Below are 23,029 nucleotides of genomic sequence, written 5' to 3' on the forward strand. Positions count from 1 at the left end.
TGAGTTATGTTAAGCTGTAACTGTTGTGTAAGGTACACCCTAAGTGGGATGTTGTACCCATGGATGTGTGTATAAGTCCGGTGTTCAGAGGTACAATGGGTGCCTATGTACCAGCTACACACCCAGTACAGACAAGTGTGGACATGTAGAAGGATATCCATGCCACAGTGGCAATGTGGTATTCACAGGAGAGTGTGCGACATACATGTGTAGTACGAACACATACAATGCAACATGTATGAGGGGGACTAACACCTATGTGATAACCAGTGAGTGGATGGTGTACTGCAAAGGTGATGTTCATACCAAGTGTCATGCAGGTTGAGGCCATGATGTTCATATCAGGTATCCGTCACAGTGACACCCGTATGGATGGGGTCTGTATCAGCTGGTGGATCAACAACGGTGCTTGGTATGCAATGGTCTGTAAAGCTAGGCAGGGAAGTCCCCTCAGTGATAGCCTGTACCTCAGGGAAGCATATACCGAACATGAGGGCCCCATGACTGAGGACTGTGGTATAGCAAGTGTAACTGGAATGCAGTATGTGATATGGTATGCCACCCTCAGTGTGTGTGTCCTGTCCATTAGCCACTTTGCATAACATCCTGAGACATATGTTTAGATGTGCAGGTGGATGTGTATGTTGTCAATACCAAAATGGAGAACTGTGCTGAAAGGCAGCGAGAGGACAATGTAGGCTGTGTGGACCCCCGTGTCATCATCAACTACTCTGGCGACTGTATGAAAGGTGTTCAACTGGTGTAGGAGGCATGCTGTGGCCCCAACAAGACCAACCCAGCTGGCATCAAAGGACCAGAGTACAACAAAGACTCAGCGAATGATGTCCATGATGATGTGCCCTATAGCCATGCAGAACAGTCCAGTGAGGTGTGCAGGGCAATAGTCCTAGTCGTACATCGTGGCTCCACCTGTGTGGAGTGTAACTGTCGCTGTGTGCCAGTCAAGGGCCACAATTTCTGGTACAAGGCTATTACTGAATATGGTGTCCCAGTGGGGAGACATGTCGTTCAGAGGTCTGTGGACATCACAGCCTATGATTTTGTAGGGTGACAAGGGGCCAGTGTCCTAGGACATATAGAGTGCAGGTCAGTACTGTGCGGGTGTGACCGCAGGTACACCGCAATGTTCCTGCAAGGAATGTGGCCCCGTAGGGAGTGAGAGGGTGTAATGTTAGCATTGAAGCCATCAGCCAGCATGTTGCCAACATCACCTGTTACTGTCATGTTCCAGAGTGACAGTTGTATGTGTGAGCAGATGTGGGTATTGCATACGACTACTGACATACCACCATAATGCCTTGTGGTACATCTCGGAATGTGTCGCAGTAATGTGTACGTAGCTAGTTATGGAGTATGTGATGAGGAATCCTGTGGCCCTACCGAGGCTGACCAGTGAGTTACCCCACCCATGGGAATGTACACCACTGTGCAACAGCCCCCACCTGTTGTTGTAAAGTATGTCCATGGAACCGCACCCCCAGAGTGGCATCTGTTATCTGGTGTGTACCATCACGGCTCTGTGTGGAATAGCATGATCCATATTGTCGTGTACATGCTAATGAAGTGCACTGGGGTATGTCTCAGCATTTGTATGTGCATTGTCCACCTGCACATGTGTCATGACGTCAAGTACCGCTGTCATACGACATCTGTAGTAGGTGTTGTAGTACTCATCTACTGTGTATGCCGTGAAGTGTGTGGTGCCGGTATGTGGCTAACAAGAGTGAGTAGGATATGTTCGGACTCCACCAATGAGGGGATTACCCCAGGTGTGGAACAGCAGTCACATGTTGGTAGTGTCCATGTCAAGGATACTGTTGGTCTTGGAGGTGGTGTGTATGGGTCGAACCAGCCGAGCGGAGGTTATGACTCATGGACAGGGTATGCCTAATGTGTCGGTACATGTGCGGCTATCACAGTTAAGTGTGGGTTACTGTCAGTCTCACATCAGTAGCAGCAGTATGAGCCCAACTGTCCAGTACACCATGAAATGAGGTCTGGTAACCATGGGGCATGTTGAATCCACAGCTGGTAATACTGTGCATAGCAGTTCCGGACACAGTTATTTGCACGTGGAGCACCTGTGATGCATTGTGCTAAGTAACCAGCCGGGATGTGTATACAACATAGTGGAATATGGGGACACCTCAGACGTGGGTGTGCCAGTCCAGGTACATGCCTGAGAGGTACGGTCTGTCTATAACTAGTCATTGCAGGTGTGCTCTGCAGAGCCAAGAGGCAGGTCCCAGTCACTGCAGAGATATTGAAGTGGTGCAGTATCATGTGTGCTTTGCCTGCGTGCGTCACAGAGGATGATGTCAAGCATTTTGTTACATGATCACATGTTTTGCTAGCCAGTTCCCGTTCTGGTGGTGACTGTTATTGGGCACTGTGCAAGACAGGCAGTATAAAAGCAGCAAGAGTCCAACATGTGATCCGTACTCCCAGGGCTGACAGGTGCAGGTCAACTGTGCCACAGCATCATGTTGTTTGACCAGGTCTGTCAAAGTGGACGTATACCAGATGCCTATGGAATGACAGCAGAAGCATGGACAACTGTTGGGAGTGACACAGTCGCTCGTTGTACAGTGGTAACAGGTCCGGATGATCGCAAAATGCTCCCCAGGGCTCGGACTACACCATCAGGGCTACAACACTGGTGGGCTATTGCATGTCCCTGCACACGTAGTCTGTGCCCTGAGATACAACTTCAGTCACACAAACATGGAAAATGACAGTCACATCGTACCTGCTGAGTTGTGGCATGTGTGCATAGGTTATGTTGCAGAACCAGTTACCTGACAGCAGGATGTAAGTGACTATCACCTTGTGTAGCCTGCTGAGTGGAACTGCAGTGTGACCGCTGACAGTCACCTATGACAGGTGTGTTGTGTGTGTTATGACACCCTATTGGCTGGATGTGATGGGCACATGTGTCTGTGGGCTATAGGTTGGTGTCGTTGTGTGTGGCGATGTGGGCTGACGTTGGTGCCCACACAGAGTATGGAGGGGTACTGTACAAGGTGTCTTCATATGTGTGGCCTGTGGTAGGGATCATGTGGGACTATGTGATGAGTGGGGTGTGTTGCGAATGTTGCACATCCCCACATGACTGTCAGGTGCAGTCAGGGTTGGTGACAGTATAACCCCCAGCAGGGCTGCATATGTGCATCCCCAACAGGCTGTACTGTTGTATGTTGGGAGGTGTGCATTGACTGTGTACATGAGAATAGCTCTATTGCCACATGTACAGCATAGTCATCATAGTGACAGGCAATAGCACTGGTACGTGCCAGTTGGACATGGCTGTATATAAGTGGTACGTGCCAGGTAGACATGCTGTATAAACCACCATGTCTCACGAGATATGTGAGTGATGTGTGTATGATAGCTGTTGTACTGTAAGCAAGCTGGAAATGTATGGACAGACAGTGTACCTGTGAGGACTGGTGTGAAATCAGTGCTAAACTAAGCAGTAGCTCATAACTTTCCAAGAAGCTCTGAACAAGTGCCGAGCATGCCCATACAATACAGATAGGGTGTTGGATAATATCAACCCACAAGTGTTGACGACAGTCATGGCACCGCATCAGAACACTGCCAGGTATGGTCTGCAAGTCCATGAACCATTATCATTGTAGATGTTAGTAGTACAGATGTACAAGACAGTACGGATGTTTGACTACAAATGCCTTTGTATGTCACAGGAGTGTTCTACTAGTGGTCTGTTGACAGACTCACAACTACTAAAGGTGCTACAGTGACATGTGCATATCACATGGTGTCAGCAACAGTAAACCAGGGTTAATGTGTTGTACCCCACCCGCATTGTAGCCCATACCACACAGACAAATGTCAGCCATCTGTGTATGTGAGGATGTGAATGGCCATGACCTATGGGCAATAGTTGTCGCAGTGTTGTGAACAACTTACAGAATGGGCTGTGTGTGTGAGGTGTGCAACATATGTGCACATTCTGGTGGATGATATCAGCAATGACACCACTAGGGGAATACCCCTGTACCCATTAAGTAACACCTAGGCTGTAGTCAACATTATGGACACTGTGTTAGGGATGGTGTTGTGCAGTACACCTCCCTGAGCTGGAGACATCTCCCTGGCCCTTTAGGTAGTCATCTGAGGTACCCATGACATGACAGGGTGGTATCCATGAGCACCTGTGTGACCAATATTGGAACACATATCACCCTCGAGGTGTAGGGCCCATGTGTGGATGGCCGATACCAGCCTCCACAATACTCACCTCCAGTATGCAGCATGCTATCCACCTTGCATACAGACATATGCCACACTATGCTGTTGGACATGCTACATGTCCATAGCCTGATCTGAAATACATATGTCATGGACAACCACCGTCCTACGACTAGGATGGCCAGATGGTGGACAGATCCCTGTGCTATACCTGTGACATACTCCTGCCATACCATGCAGTCCTATCCACATAGCTGCACATATCATCTCTGTCATACATGGTGTGATGGCCATATGGTAGATGTAGTACCAACTATCTGGATCAGTAATGTGTCACTGATACCCCTCGCGATGGCGTAATGGGTGTCAGATACAGCTAGTAAACCCAGCCCGTACATGCTATAGCCAATAACCTTACCTGCGAATGACGTCCGACTAGGCATTGTCCCATGTCTATCACATGTGCAACACAGGCGATCCACGGCAGGATGTTGAACAGCTGTACAGTGCAGTGTAGATGTCTATGGCAAAACAGATGCATGTACAGGTTTCCATGTGTACTTGGTGCATTGTCACTGCCCAAGTCCATTAAGGTTGTGTCTTTGTTGATATGTGACATATACACAGCATCAATGTCAACAGCATTACCGTGGATACATCCAGGCATGTGCAGATAGGTAAGAACACCAGTGCAGGCAAACAGACATGCCCACATGAAGACAGACGCCTCATGCAGTAGGAACACTAATGAGGTGACACACATATATGGGGATGATATCCAATGCATAATGGGTGTTACATGTGTGTGACACATACATGCCAGTCATGTTAGTGTCATGTTGATTTGCAAAGATAACTGTGCAGATGTACTAGAAATGTATGTGCAGCAGTATCAATGTACATGTCTGGAAATGTGACCTGTCACCTTCATCATGTCTTACAGATAATGCCTCGTACACAGCTACCAGCATACAGCCGACAGGAGGATGATGTCCTAATCCTGTACCTCCATGAGAACTACGAGGTGTTATTTAGCCATGTGCCACAGCACGCACAGCAGCGGGAAGACCTGTGGCAGGATCTTCGCAGGAGGGTCAACGAAGTGGGTGGCCATAATCGCACCTACCAGCAGGTGCACAGACACTGCACTAACTTGATACGTCATGCAAAACAGCGTGCCACTGCAATCACCAGGGAACAAGGTGGAACAGGTGGTGGGCCACCAACCCAGCCTCCACTCACACACACAGAGGAGCTACTGGCCAGTCTGGGGACACCCTCGGAACAGCTCCCACAAACACTAGCTGCCACTGTGGAGGTGGGTGTCTCCCAACCAATGAGCCTGGAGTTGCCTGGTAAGTCAGTACTGAACATATGGCCAGTATATCCCACGTATGTGCATGTTGCAGTGTACATCATGTAATGTAACAACATATGCAAAGTATGTGGACACACATGCTGCATGCTACATTATGCTACCCTGTGTATGCACCATACCTCTGAACTGTACAGGTATTTGCAGGATGTCCAGATGTCTGCCTCATATTGTCGGTGTGTTCCCCTTAATATCTGTCCCTTTCTGGCAAATAGCTGAGGAATGGAGTCATTAAATGATGACATGCATTTGTGTTTATGACTGCACATTCCGTGTAAAAACCATGTGCATGCAAACCTATTAGTCTAGCAAATTTCTAAGTTTGTAAGAACAATATGTCACAGTTGTCCCTATTTGTCCCCCATCATAGTAGGCTTTGTCCACATTTATTGTTCTAAGAGGTTGAGAAGTATGGTATGCACACATGTGCTTACTATATGCTATTGTACAGGCGAATGTGTTAACTTGCACTGTGCACCCTGTGGCTGTCATACAGTCATGGATAATGTTCATACTGCTGTGTCACCCTATACAGGTACCTCTGGCATTCTGCACAGACAAGAGTCTGTTGCAGGTGAGACTGTCATCGGTATCAGGCATGTCAAAGCATAGATCTATTCGCCATGTGGCCAGTTAATGCAGGGATATACGGGTTGCATCACCCATCATCCGCACAGGCCACCCATGTGCAATATATACAAATGAAATGACACACAGGCATGAAACCACAGTATTTGTCATAGCTACATGTATGTCCAGCTATGCATACAACAGTGGAGGTGTTCTACAATGGAGGCATATGTACTATACAGTGGAACAAAACTTGTGGTACACAAAACAGTACCGCACAGTGAGCAGTGATATGGGCAGACCACAGGCATCACCATTGTGTTATATGCCCCTGCAATGGGTTCACACATTGTGATGTTCCATCTGACATGTCTCAGACACATAGCGTTTTGGTTGCAATATTGTCACACTTTCCCATAACCCATACCCCACATACCACACATACACCTGTTGTCTGCATAGCCCTGTGGATGGTGACATATCCAACATCTATGGGTGTATGTCATATGGGACAACACAGACATGTGTGATAGATGGCCATCACATACATGACCAACACATGTGCACACATGGCCATGGGGGATGGCCGGAGACACATAGCCACACAGTAGATGGGATGTGGATGCACCCTGTCCCACTTTGTCCACACATGGTCCAATTACAGCCATACTAAACTGATTGTACAGGTGATGTGGTACGCTGCACATCTTAAATGCCTGTGTACAGCTAGTGGATGTGTCAGTGACGTCTACCTCATAAGATGTGTTGAACATGACACAGCATGACGGTAGTCATCTTTACAGATTTCACTGACAGTGACACCAGGCCACAGATACTGTACTTTCCCTTGCTGCCATAGGACATCACTGTTAGCTGTGCACCTTGTGTGTGTGGTACATCAATGTCATGTGTGAAATGGTGACGTGACAGGTCCGCTATGTGTGGACATGGTTGCCAGGCAGCTAACACTCTGTAGTCATTGTGCAGGGGTGTCATCTGTATGTCCTCCAGTGACCTGTCACATGACATAGCATGGTTTGGTGTGATGTGTATACAGCTCAGCATCGTGGGTCACAATCCACAAGTATGTCATGGGTATGCATGCAATTCTGGATATGCAATGCGTACATATTATGCACTGTTTAGCAATATAGATGCCTCAGGATGCCATGCAATGGCACAGTGTCTGTACTTCACACTGTACAGCAATGTAGATGGCTCACAATCCCCTACCATGCCCATGCACATTTGTTCAACATGCATTATATCTGTAGGGCATATGGACAACACCGCAATGTGATACCCAGTACGACGCTGTACATGTGTCAGGACACCATTGTGTCAGGCATGCATGAATGTTAATGCACACATCAGCAGATTACATGTCAGGGTCACGTCAGCGATGTATACTGGTATCCTGTTCTGCTCCACATGGTGTATCACGGGAAAACATGCATACTTCCATGATCGTGTGAATTGCATAGATAGTGATATGACACCTGCCTGCTGTAGTGCACATTCCAGGGGCTATGCTTACAAACACTATTGATGTCTGAGCTGCATGCTGTCAGCTGTATCACAAGCATGCTGCATGCCATCTGTCATATCACATGCATGGTGTGTCAGTGTGTGTGTGTCAGTGTGTGTGTGCGTGTGTGTGTGTGTGTGTGTGTGTGTGTGTCAGTGTGTGTGTCTATTGTAATTTAGAGTCTTTCTTTGCATTCACAGGTGATGTAGGTGCGTTACCCTCCTGCGATCCATCTGATAGTGTCCCCACAGATGCTAGCAGTGATGAACATATGCATGAGGTAAAGACAGGGATGTCAGGGGCTGAATCTGTGCCAATGGTTGCCATCCCAGCTATGTCCCCCTCTTTCCCGCACACAGTTCAGCTGCCAACACATACCGCATCACCAGTGGCCATAGAGGAAGGACAGTCAACGTCTGTTAGCATTGAACAGGAACGTGTGGTGGCTACAGAAGGTGTGTCTCCACACCATGGTGGCAGTGCACTGACTGCAGATGTGGCACACAGGAATGTGGCTGGTCCTGCTCGTAGGAGGACCTCTAGCAGACATGCACCTGCAGGACATAGCGCAGCAGCTGGAATCACCAGACGCATGTTCCAGACTGTAATGGCGGCACAGGCACGTGCCGAACGACAGAACAGAGAAGGGCAGAGGCTGCAGAGGGCTGCTATCCGTACCCTAAACAACAACATCCAGGCATTGGCAGGTGCTCAACAACAGATTGCTGATGTTCTGGACAGGCGATTGGGTGACATGGTCAGAATCCTTGACTGTGGCATGGCAATCTGCGAGCATGAGCTGTCTGTGCTGGAACATCTGGTAGGGGTGAGGCATAGGCCACGTGGATTTAGGCCAGCTACACCACCTAGTGCAGGTCAACGTGAGCGTGCCACCTCACATGGCCGCTCCCATAGTGCCGGTAGCAGTAGCAGTGCAGCTTGTGCTGCTCTGTCCACACCAGGACACAGCAGGCCACATGGACGTGGCCCTGGACGTTCCCGGTGGGGACACGTTTCCAGTGGCCATGTGTCGTCGGACAGTAGCCATTCTGTACCTCCGCCTGGTAGTGTCCGTGCAACCCTTGGCAGGCACAGGACATGTGGCCATGGCCGGTCAAAGTGAGCTGTACAACCTGGTCTGTACAATCTGGAGCTGTCGATAATACCCTTGTGTAGGCCTCACAAATGACAGAACTGGTGCACACATACACGCACACAGCAAACACAATTGTAGGGCTCCACAACACCCACATGCATCTGGAACAGACATGTCCAATCAAATCACTGGCCCTTACCCACACACATGATGTCATCCATTGGTGCAGCCTATGCCCCTGGCAAACAGTATCACCCTGTGCATATGATGAAGCCTGTACCGCATCCCTGTCATCCACACCATCGGTGCAGGGATATGCGCAAATGGTCTGATGCACAGGGTGAACAGAATACTGAGAGGTGTATGTAACATTACTTGTGTATGCATAGTGAGGGAAGTGTATGTTGCATTGGTTGTGTGTGAATACTTTGAGATGTGTATGTGACATCGGTTGTGTACTGTTGACATGCACCAGTCATACCATGTAGTCCAGGTGCAGCATGCATTGTGATATGTTCACAGTATGTGTCTTGGTTACAACAGTAACAGCATGTTGGTAATGATGCCCTGGTTCCCACCTATGGTGTACTGACATGTGCCTACAGGTAGCAGTGTTTGCAGTCCCCCATGTGTAACTGTGGAGTACTCACAGGCACGTATGGCAATATCAGCATGCTAAACCTACCCTCAACCTGACTGTTGGAAAGTCTAACATGACACAGATGTCTGCACATATACTGCACCTGAAGCATGTGGTCAGTTGAACAGGCTACAGCGGACAGAGACGTGACATACATACCAGGAAACATTACAGGTATGTTGACATGGTGCAGGAGTTGTGCACAGCGGTCTGGCCAATGATGACGTTAGAGGCCACTTGATAGCATGAGGCCACACTGTGTAGCAGTAATACCCTGTCACATTACAGGAACATGGCCACATTCACGCGGTCTACACCCCTATAATGCACACCCCATAGTGTTGAGATGAGGACCCTTGCCTATGTGGTCATCACCCTCACAGTACTTTGCACCCACACGACGTGGCACAGAGAAGGAACATGCACAGGTAGCCAGTACAGCTGGGACCGATGGCATCAACAGGGTAGTACACTGCATTACCATGAGGGGTTAGTCACCATGAGGGGTTAGTGATCTTGTTTTCACTGTATAGTAGCATACACCCTCACACCAAGCACCAGACAGCCATACATACATACATACACACACACACACACTGTGGTGACCAGAAATGTTTATACGGTTAGCCGATGTGTATGATGCACCACACCTGCCGATGTCATGCTTTCCACACTGCAGTATGTACAGAGCTCTACAACGGTGTACAAGGATGTGTAACAACTGGGACGTAATCCCCACCATATGTGGCATATGTGGTCACACAAGCGGACACACATGGCAGTACTGGGAATGATATACCTGTCATATGATGAGACGTTTGATAGACATGCAGCGGTATTGTCTGCATTATGTGTACCAATGCTATGTCTGGCAATTGTGCTGCTATATGCACATGGGAGGATGTAAGTGTTACAGGTGTCATGTGACATACAGTTGGTAACACCTGACCGCTGTGTATGCGTTATGTCATCACCATCAAGTAACAGTGACATAACGTACTGTTTGCACATGGCATGGTAGGATGGCGTGTGACACACCTGTGAGCCATCCCCGGCACACATACATCTACACAGGTGGATCACCACTTTATGTACACACATCCCTCCATACGTGATGTACAACCAACCGTACTGTCTGTATGTCACCATATACAGGTGTCAATGATGGGGCTGCATTGCGACTGCATGTTGTAGTTAGGCGCAGCTGTGTTATGGACATCGGCCACTGCACATGCATGGTTGCTGCATGCACAGTACAGATTGTACATGTGTGTTGGTCCTACAAGTGTCTCCTGTAGCCATGTTTGTATGCATTGTTATTGGTGGACATGTGTGTTGACATACATAACGCATGGACTGTGGTATGATATCATGGGTGACATGGGCGACTAGTACAGGGGAATGTGTCCTCGGTCAACATTGCTACCTCCTGTACTGTGAGCATTCAACAGACATGGACCCACCTTCCATTTGTGTGCATATGATTGCTTAGGCCACTGTTCTGCATGGGGGACAGCAAAGGCTATGGTATGTACATATGTGTTGTGTGTGTGGTCCATGCACACATCCACTGCAATCACATGTATGATATATCCAAACATGTGTGTTCGTTGGTTTACAGCAACACTCATCTGTCACAGCTGTGTAAGACCCGGGGCCCCTGGTATGTCTTAGCTGACCTGGTCATGTATAGTGGTATCATTGCAATGCATAACACCTGTTGGAACCCTGTCGGTACATGTGTACTCTGCACAGTTGCTGTAGACCTCTGTACAGTCCACTGGTCATGTGTCACACATTGTTGTAGTAAAGTATGGCTGTGTATTGCTGCACCAACGACATGGTGATGTCTTGAGGGCTACGGTGTGGACTGCAGTGTGTACGTCTGTGATCTGCACCTGTGACAGCTGTGATGGCAGCTGAGTGTGTACTTGTCACTGCATGTGTGTGACAGCCTTGTGCGTGGGGACAGTTATACCTTACTGTGCCCTTCCGTGTTTAGACTCCGTCTGCATGCAAGACGGCCCATCCTGTGCGTGGGGGCAGTTATACCTTACTGTGCCCTTCCGTGTTTAGACTCCATCTGCATGCAAGACGGCCTTTGCAACTGCTAAATGTGTGAGCATGCCCAGTACGCTGTTGTGTAGATGGACACACAGGACAGTCCAAACTGAGCCCTTGCATGTTGAGACTCCGTCTGCATGCAAGACGGCCCTTTGCAACTGTTAAGTGTGTGAGCATGCCTAGTATGCTGTTGTGTAGATAGACACACAGGACAGCCCAAACTGAGCCCTTGCGTGTTGAGACTCCGTCTGCATGCAAGACGGCCCTTTGCAACTGCTAAGTGTGTGAGCATGCCCAGTACACTGTTGCGTAGATGGACACACATGACAGTCCAAACTGAGCCCTTGCGTGTTGAGACTCCGTCTGCATGCAAGACGGCCCTTTGCAACTGCTAAGTGTGTGAGCATGCCCAGTACACCATTGTGTAGATCGACACACAGTACAGTCTGAATGGATGTGTATTACTAAGCGTGTGGCCATGGCCAGTGACACCTTGTGTCGGTGATGTCCCTCTGTGCATGGGCATGGCCGTTGACATCCTGTATAGCCATGGTGGTCATCCAGGCAACAGATGTCCATTTTCAACGTCACGATAGATGTCTACCGAGTACACACTGGTTGACTATCTTGAAGGGTGTACTGCCTGTGGCACGTCCCGTGTCTATGTATTGTTGTTGTAGTGCTTCGTAAATCTTTAGTTGCCCCGATCACACCACTGCTGTGTGTTTGTCTACGTCTACCGTGGGACAGTAATATGTCTGTATGCTTTCAGACTGATCACACTCTATACAATCCCTGTCGGTGTCCTTGTTTTTGTGGATGATGACCTAGATGTATGCCTCTGGGACCACTGTGTTTAGTAATCTCGGTAGCGCGTTCTGTAAATGCGTCATGCTGTAGTGTGATAGGGCAGTTAGGTGTATGTTCAACACCCAGCCCTGCCAAGTGTGTGTTTGTGTGTGTGTGTGTGTGTGTGTGTGTGTGTGTGTGTGTGTGTGTGTGTGTGTGTGTGCGCATGCTCCTGTCCACCTGGGGACTCAGTCATGCTTTTAGACGCCTCACACCACAGATATTTCCTACCGATGTCTTTGCCTTTGGGGATGATGACACATGCCTAGAAGTATGCCTCTTGGACAGCTATGTTCAGTAATCTCGGTAGCACGTTCTGTAACTGCGTCATGCTGTAGTGTGATAGGGTAGTTAGGTGTATGTTCGACTCCCAGCCCTGCCAGGTGTGTGTGTGTGTGTGTGTGTGTGTGTGTGTGTGTGTGTGTGTGTGTGTGTGTGTGTGCGCATGCTCCAGTCCGCCTGGGGACTCAGTCATGCTTTTAGATGCCTCACACCACAAATATTTCCTACCCGCATCTTTGCCTTTGTGGATGATGACACGTGACTAGATGTATGCCTCTGGGACTGCTGTGTTTAGCAATATCAGTAGCGCGTTCTGTAAATGCGTCATGCTGTAGTGTGATAGGGTAGTTAGGTGTATGTTCGACTCCCAGCCCTGCCAAGTGTGTGTGTGTGTGTGTGTGTGTGTGTGTGTGTGTGTGTGTGTGTGTGTGTGTGTGTGTGTGTGCGCATGCTCCCGTCTGCCTGGGGACTCAGTCATGCTTTTAGATGCCTCACACCACAGATATTTCCTACCGATGTCTTTGCCTTTGGGGATGATGACACATGCCTAGAAGTATGCCTCTTGGACAGCTATGTTCAGTAATCTCGGTAGCACCTTCTGCAACTGCGTCATGCTGTAGTGTGATAGGGTAGTTAGGTGTATGTTCAACTCCCAGCCCTGCCAGGTGTGTGTGTGTGTGTGTGTGTGTGTGTGTGTGTGTGTGTGTGTGTGTGTGCGCATGCTCCAGTCCGCCTGGGGACTCAGTCATGCTTTTAGATGCCTCACACCACAAATATTTCCTACCCGCATCTTTGCCTTTGTGGATGATGACACGTGACTAGATGTATGCCTCTGGGACTGCTGTGTTTAGCAATATCATTAGCGCGTTCTGTAAATGCGTCATGCTGTAGTGTGATAGGGTAGTTAGGTGTATGTTCGACTCCCAGCCCTGCCAAGTGTGTGTGTGTGTGTGTGTGTGTGTGTGTGTGTGTGTGTGTGTGTGTGTGCATGCTCCCGTCCGCCTGGGGACTCAGTCATGCTTTTAGATGCCTCACACCACAGATATTTCCTACCAACGTCTTTGCCTTTGCGGATGATGACACACACCTAGAAGTATGCCTCTGGGGATGCTTTGTTTAGTAATCTTGGTAGCGCATTCTGTAAATGCGTTATGCTGTAGTGTGATAGGGTAGTTAGGTGTATGTTCGACTCCCAGCCCTGCCAAGTGTGTGTGTGTGTTTCCAGCTGCATGACAACAGTACATTGCTTTTACAGTATTCACTCTCCATAACATCCGTGCGGCATATTTGCCTTTGATGCTGCTGTCTGCAGGGTAGACATATGCCTGTGTGAATGCTGTGATCTACTAATCACGGTAGCGCGTTCTGTAACTGCATAATGCTGTTGTGTGGTACAGTGGTTACATTTGTGTTAAGCTCCCAACCCTGCCACGTGTGTTTTGTGTGTGTGTGTGTGTGTGTGTGTGTGTGTGTGTGTGTATGTATGTATCTATCTACATAGATATATATATATATATATATATATATATATATATATATATATATATATATATATATATATATACATATTGTATATAGATATGTATGTTGAGATTATCACTCTGTACGTGATCACCTTGGATGTATGTACATCTGCTATGGCTCTGTGATAGTGCACATACCATGTGCTGTAGTGATCGTGGGTTATACTTGTGTAGTGACCGGTTATTGTGTTGCTGGGTATTACAAGGGGCATTGGAAACAATGTTAGTACAGCACCTTTGAATGGTTGTATGCACATCTCTGTAGTGATCGTGGGTTATACTTGTGTAGTGACCGGTTATTGTGTTGCTGGGTATTACAAGGGGCATTGGAAACAATGTTAGTACAGCACCTTTGAATGGTTGTATGCACATCTCGGCAACAGTCAGCAGTGGTTATTACTTTGGAGGGTGAGTATGGCTCATATCCGTATGTAGTAACTGACAATTCTATGCAACTCAGGTTAACATTACTAACTCACGTTTATCCACAGGTTGTGGTACAGATCCCAGGACTGTATGTGTATACATTGACAGGTGCAGGACTGGGTTAGTGTTGGATGCATGGAGGGGTATCCATGGCCAGTAATGGCAATCTCTACAGCCTGGCAGGTACGGTCTCTGACTGTCCCACAACCTCCTGTATATGGCTGACACATGCTATACCTGTGCATATGCAGACACACACAGTTACCACAAACAGATAGGGCTATCACATACACAAACCCATTGCATCACCATTGGGCCATGCAATAACTGTTGTCCCTCACACACACACCTGCGTGTAAATTGGATGGCTCGATGACAGCTCTGGAAATGTAACACCACACCCTGTGCATATGATGTCACCTGTGCCACCACCTGTGATGTGTAACATTGATGCAGGATCAGACTAACCTGGTGCTGATGCACACGGTGGCTTTATTCCACTGTATTGATGTTAGAATGCTGTTAACACAAAGTGTGATACTTCCATGTGTATATCAGCAGGCATGATGCATTGCAGCTATGACCATCAATGTAGCATAGTTTACAGCACTATTAATTCTGATGATGTATTTTCCATCCATGTGCCATTTCACTGATGTGTGTAGTATTGGCAGCATGTGTGTCTGAGTGTGCAGTACGTGTGTGATGTGTGTAGTACACATGTATACATGCTTACAAACGCGTACACTGGCATACACGACATTACACGGAATTCACCATTCGTACACTAGCTTATTCATTCTTCAACATGCGCACACGGTCTGACACGCATGCACACATGCTTACTTGGGCTTACTGGCGCGCATGGGTGCGGACACACTGTGGGCAGGTTTGCAGGTAACATCGGTGGTATCCATGGCGTACACCGTCAGTCTCCTGACTTTCCCTAGGATAGCTCATAACAAGCCTCTTCCACTGAGTACTGACAGCAAACATGTGACACTGCTCCGGTAAGATTACAGTGTTTTATACATACACACTCATGTTGTCACCTATCTTCTACTCTAATAGTCCCCTTATCCTACACTACACTGTAGAGGCTTGGCCCATATGGCATGACATGTTGTGATTCACTATCCTCAGCCTCACTTGCATCAGATTGCCTTCAAATGCTTAGTTACAGCTCTGACAGAGCGCTTCCACACATAACAACCAGTGCGCAGTAGCCATGTTGTCTCCAGCTTGCCATTCATCTGCATGGTGTACTAACATCTAACTAAACCTACATTTTGTATGTATATTTTGTTTTGAAGCACAGCGCATTCTCTTGGCGCTGTGCTAGGCTTCCACACTGGAGATCGGGGGAGGACAACTACAGTTTTATTGATATCCAATGGACAATAATGCCACTGGCCTTAGATTTGGACATTGGCATGCTTCTTCGACTGTATTCATACTGTATTTGCAGCTGTCATTGCTCCGTTTAGCAACGTGCAGAACATTAGTCGCCTAACATCCGGGTACATTTCTGCACATAACTCTGCTCTTGCACAGACAGCTTACTGTTTCATGTATCGCATATTTACATAATTTGCATAGCTTTCACATACAAATGGGGAATGTTGCAAATCCCAACATTGTCCGTGCAACGTTCGTGTTACGGGCGGTGTTACATGCCCCTACAGGAGTTTGCTGAATAGCTTGGCAGACATCTTTCCTTGCTGTACTCTCACTCTTCTTGTACATGCCGGAGGCTTCATGTATCATGGCCTAGGCTTTGCTGTGTGCTATTCAAAAAACACCTCACAACAAAATATCAAGAAAAAACACAAAACGCCAGCACTTCACCGGTATTTCTCCTTTATTTTCAGCGATCTGGTACCTCGGCAATTCACCTTCAAGGATCTTTTGCTGTGTGCTATGTCTATTTGTGGTGTATGCATGGCTGTGGGTATGTCCCACTGTCATCATTTGTAAAGGTGACAGCCCTATAGGTACTTCATGTTGACTGCTGTGTCATTTGACATGTTAGCACATACCTGCGGCCAATACTGAACTTCCTACTGCAGCACTTTTCATACCTTCTGAGTTATCTTGCAGTTGATAATGCTGTTTCCTCAGACATATATCTGTTTCTGAATTCTGATACAGGATATCAATTTTCTTACACCAATACACACAATATATGGTGGCATCACAGGCCAGATGCCATTACATTCCTATTGTAGGACACACACACCCAGAGGGTTGTATTCCTCACAAAGGCCAACAGGTGCTTATCCACACTAATTATTCTATCATGTAGCTTATGTGTACGCCAGTATTTGCGCTTTCTGTCAGTGGCAGAGCTCCTGTATGAGTATGGGGGACTGGACACTATCGGTGACACTGCATGACACCCTGAGGGATACATTTCTTTTGAGTCTATTAACCTTCCACATTGACTTTCACAGGGCATACGTTGTCATTCATATTTGTCGAAGTACATGCTTTTGACTTGTACATGTTTTGTCATTTGTCCTGACGTCTTTCTTCTCACCTGTCCACCTAGTATCACTAGTTCTGTACATTTATTTAGGACGGGTTACCTTCATACCTCTCACCTGTACACATTATGGGTAAACGCCCCGAGGTTTGACCTATGATTTTGTTACATTTGTCATAATAATGTGTCTTTCTGGTAAATTACTGGCAAGGCATTACGGACTGTGAGGTTAGATAATAATGACTGACATTTCTATTTCATGATTACTAACCCTCATAACATTCGTACTCCTGACTACGCTATTATTCTATCAATGTTCTGACTTTGTCTGAGGTATATTTAATATAGTCCCTATTTGTATTTCATGTACTATGCCTTAGTCCAGCTGTCTTATTCTGAAAGTTTGGAAGGTATGGTTACCATCTTGGTCGTACGCATGTCCATCCATGATAATCGCCTACATGACACTGATATAGGTCCCTACGTCTTCCCCCAATGGTTTACACAATATCCAGTAGATGGGTTGAACCTTTGTGGAAAATATAGGCGTGTGCTATACCCACATAGGTATATTGATCACTCCCATGGGGCGGACCTAATAAATCTGTGCCAACCAACACCTAGGCCCATTTCTGCATACCCATGATTCCCATACCTGACACCCCTCCACAGTACCCATTAGACATGTTTAATGTGAGCGATAATAAAGTGTGAAGACACTTCTAAGCACTCCTCACTCTCCGGATATCAGGTCGTACGTCATACATTCTATCGACCCATGTGTTATTACCCTTGCACCTGCTACTGTTGCATGTACAGCTATATCGTAGTTGCAGCTGTGACGTCCTTTGCATAGATGATGGTTCACACTTCATACGGGATCAATTTTTGGGGTCCTGCAAAGGACACCTATATTCATGTTTAAAGTGTAGAACTTGCAGGCCTGTCACACTGGTACTTTCTGGGCAATGGTTTGGAAAGCAGCAGTGTATTCACCTTTCATGCATGTCTGTCTGTCTATCCATAATAGCTATACCATGACCTATTTATGTACATGTGTTATATCTACAGGGACATATGTTTGTTGTGTATATATCTATTAATGTATCGTGTGTGTACAGAGATATATATATGTACATATATACATATGTCCATATATGTCTGTACATTCCTCATTTCATAATTTGCTTTGGTTTAAGTATGCGGATATATGTGTATACACAGATATATATATCCATATCATACCTTTCAACTGTACAGATTTTCGCTGAATGTACAGCTGTTTGCCTCTTATCTTTGGTCCGTTTTTCATAACCTTGTGTCTATCTGGCAATTTAGTGGCATATCATTAAAGACTGATGTTGGAAAATAATGACAAGCATTTCAGGTTACGACTTCATACCCTTCAGAGAATCCATGCTAGTGACACACCTATTATTCTATCCACTATCTATGTTTGTTAGGGCAATATCTGGGGATTGTCCCTATTTGTACCAGTTGTTTTCATGGCTTTGTCTGGTTTTGTACTTTACGGGGTTAACAGGTATGAGCCATGTATATATAACTTGGAGAAAACAGCATTCATTTGCTATGCTGTGAGCGGATTACACATGCGCAGGCGCACTTGCATATCCTTTTTGTGGGTTACATATGTTTAATAGATATTTGTGCTTACGTGGCCTTTCATAATTCTGACCATAACAGTTACATATCTGTATTCCGGTTTACGGACTGATGCGAAACACACGTTCATCTTTGCTTATTTAAATGTGTGTACAGCACGAACGCATTCATTACACTTTAAACTTATATGTGCAGTGGTCGTAGGTCAACCGGGACTGCATTCACATTGGCCGGATGCCAGAACCACTATTCTACTGGTGTTCTGCCTCATTGATATGCATACCCATAGTACTTAGCTACATCAACATATGCCTCACGACTTCACTTACAACACAGGCATCCATTCTCCTGCTGGGAAAAACACGGTACTACATATTACACATTCCCTATTGCCTACTGCTGTGGGCCCCAGCTGCATTGTTAATCACTCCAAGGATCTGCAGAACACCAAGGCATATAGTCCTGGCACATACAGGTCTTTGATTGTCAGGGTGTTCATGTAGTGATCTGGGATCAGGCTTGTCTGCCTGGTGAATGGAATTTCCCTGGCCGAGTTTAAATGTCAGACGAAGCATATGGACGGGGAGTTTCTCCCTATTATGAATTTTTACCTGTGTTTATAGACACAGGTGTTTGGGCACCTGTCAGCAGCTTATTCTGTTGGCAATACATATTATGGGTGGGGTTGTTACAGTCCATACTCCACGGTGAGGGGTGTTCCCATTCACATTTGACTATTACCTGTATTCAGTCACACGGGGATTATTATTTTGGACATGAAATGACTAAAGGTATGCAGTTGTACATTACACAAATGTGAAGGGTTGTTACTGTAAATATGTACGGACCATACCTCTCAACCTCTTAGAGCAACAAATCTGTGCAAAACCTACATGATGGGGGGACAAATAGGGACACATTTTAACTATTGCTCTTACAAACTTAGAACGTTGATAGAATACTAGGTTTTGCATTAGCATGACTTTTCTGAAGGATGTGGAGTCTTAAACTCAAAATATTTCTCATTATTTAGTGACATCAATCCTCAGCTATTTACCAGACAGGTGCAGATTGTCAGAGGCACACAACAACAATTTGAGGCAAAACTCTGGTCATTCTGCGAATATCTGGACAGTTGAGTGGTATGGTACGGACCTCTGTAATACGCTGTTGTGTTCTGGCACAGCAGTAGCTCATCATTAAAGACTGAAGTTGGAATGTGCTGACAGACAGTTGGGTTTCAGATTTCATACTCCGGACATTAATGCCAATGTGCAAACTGTTATTCTATCATATTTCTATGTTTCTAAGAGCTATCTTTACAAATTGTCCCTGCTTTTGGACCTTTGTCTCACTTGTATTCATGGCTCTATCCAGATATCTTGCTCACACAGGTTGACAGGTATGGTCGGTCATGCCTGCACACAGTAAGTGTCCCTCACACTTGATCAGGGTTATCCTGTTTACGTCAGTGTCTTCCTCACCCTTATGCCGTTTGCCACTATGCGAATGTGTGCAATATATTCTCCCGCCTATTCGTGTCGGGACACGTGCGTCATGGGAAGGTGTTTTATCCTGGGTAGTAGGTTATGCATGACCACTTAGGGCTGGACAGTGTCATGGACCTCTACTGCATGTTCTGACTTGTGTCCAGATATCTACAGGATTGGACATCATGTCGTCATACCCATTCTACTATTTACACAGGTTAGTTATCCTATGAGGGATATCCCAAAAATTGGTCAAGACCAAAACAAGACACATACTGAAGATTTTTGTGGCTTTACGAAAATGTGCAGGGGGGTTTACATGCAGGGGTACATGGTTTGCAATCCTGACACTGCCTAGGGTGACAATACCTACTACATATGTGTAGGGGTCACTATGTGTAGCTGTGTCTGCAATGAACCAGTAGGCCAAGTACGGCTGGATTTGGTGGACGTTCTGGTACGGGGGTGGGTTGTGTGATGTGGAGGGTGTGCTGGGTAGGCCATTATGCATCCAGATGTGTTGCATTTGTTATGGCCAGTTCCATCAGGACCAATCTGTGGGTATGTGACGGTGACATATCTATACATTTGTATCACACATTTCCATATTCATATGTTTGAGGGATTGTGTTCTACACTATGGCCTGTCTGCTTGTCTTGCAGCTGTTTCTACATGTGTTTGTGTTTCTTTCCACTTCACCCACTGCCCCCTCGTACACCTCCGGTTCAAATTTTCTGCATACGACACAGTATCGCCTTTGAGGATTTTACCATTACCCATCCACCCCTCACACGCAAATTCCTCACACCCCATAGATCACTACTTTGGTTGTTGGCCCATGACACAGCCAGTGTAACACATTGACTACCCTACATGTGTCAGGTACCTTTATGGTTGTGTGGACTACCCTGCCATGTTTGCTTTCCACATGCTATACCTCACACACATAGGTACACGCCCATGCTTCACTTTCATTACTTGGTTGGTATACCCAGGTACTACCCATTCGACTGTGTCACATACAAGTTTGGCTTATACCGCTGACTTCCGAATTTTGCCAGCCTGTTGTAATCATTGGTAGGATGGCATCTTTTCCTATGTCCAAGCTATTCCTTACACATATCCGACTGTTGTGGACAATGCCTCCCCACAGTCGACGGTAGTGTTTCCACCTTTTCAATTGGCCACAGTGTGACATTTGCTGTGATCACAGCACATTTTACAGGCCGACACATACCCACGGTCAGTTCGGCAGATAGAACGTACAATTCTTGCCTATATCTAAGCTTATTCTTGTAGCATTTTGGTGGCATATTCTGTTTTTTATGACATTTATGTAATATACGTACAGAGAAAAACTGTTTAATGCAACTATTACATGATGTCTAAGGAATAATTATGTCCTATAATCTCTGGACATTTGCCATTTTTACAAGTTTGTGTCAGGACACATCTGCCCACAGAGGGACTGTCGCTCGCAAAGTGGGACAGGTGGTAATCTTAGTCGACGGTACGGATCATACTGTTCCTACATGTGTCCTTATTGTTGTAGCTGTTTATATGTTCCTTCTGTTTCGTTTACATGCGTATTCTATTTCCTATCACATTTGGTATGTGAAATATGGACATACATTTTGTATGTGACTATTACATGCCTTGTGGGATATGATTCGGACATACTGTCACTACATTTATCTACATTTCTCCTCCTGTATTTTGTTATGGACACATCTGCCCAGCTATGTACCCTCCCTCACATTATGTGTCAACTGGTGATCCTCTGCATTGGGCTGGACGTACCTACTGGTGGCGCGCTAACATATGATACATTTCACTTCCACATGGTATAGCTATCAACACTACATTGGACTACGGGCACACGGTTTTCATGTCATTTGTTCAAGGGTAGGGACCCGTTATTCCCTACCATGCATTTGTGTTTGCTTCTTCATTTTCTGTTCGCAGGGACTGTCTTGCATGCTTTGCATACGTTTCAGTATCCACGGACACTGATAGGTGCGATTACTATTGCAGGTGGAATATAATATTCAGCAGTTTAGGTTGCTCATCGACAGCCGACATTGACACTCATCCGTGCGCAACTTCGATACACCCCATGCACTTGCGCATGATTCCTATGCACGTGGCTGTGGTGGCTGCGTGCCTTCATTAATATGCATATGGCGCGACTGCTCCATATATATGCTGCACGGCCGGCGCAAGCCTTATGCCGGCCTTGCGCCGAGCTTCATGAATCCCAGGGATATTCTCTCTCTCTCTCTCTCTCTCTTTCTCACACATACACACACACACAAACACACACACACACACACACACACACACACACACACATATATATATATATATATATATATATATATATATATATATATATATATATCTACCTGAATTAACCGACAGTGCAAAAGACCAACATCGACATGCCCGACACGAAAACACCGACAAACCATAACAACGAAAAGTGAGAATCCCGACACTGAAATCACCGACAATGTAATGATCAACATATCCTCATAGATTTCACTGTACACACCAGTGATAGTAACACTCCTGTTACATTACATTAGTCTAATTAAACACAAAGTCAAATGAATGATAGTAACACTCCTGTTACGTTATATTGGTGTAATCACACACAAAATGAAATGAAACAGCAAAACTAGCTGGCAGTCATACATTCTACACACAAAACGGTTCATAGTTTTAAAAGCCTCACAATGGCTGTCACAAACTCCACAGCTGTGTATTGTTCTCTACCTTCTAATACATTCTTAAACTGCACATGTCTGGTAATTAGTTTCTTCTTCTTCAGAGACTGTA

Source organism: Protopterus annectens, chromosome 4.part0 (genome assembly GCF_019279795.1).
Source record: "Protopterus annectens isolate FY-2018-M chromosome 4.part0, PAN1.0, whole genome shotgun sequence".
NCBI classification, from domain to species: domain Eukaryota; kingdom Metazoa; phylum Chordata; order Ceratodontiformes; family Protopteridae; genus Protopterus; species Protopterus annectens.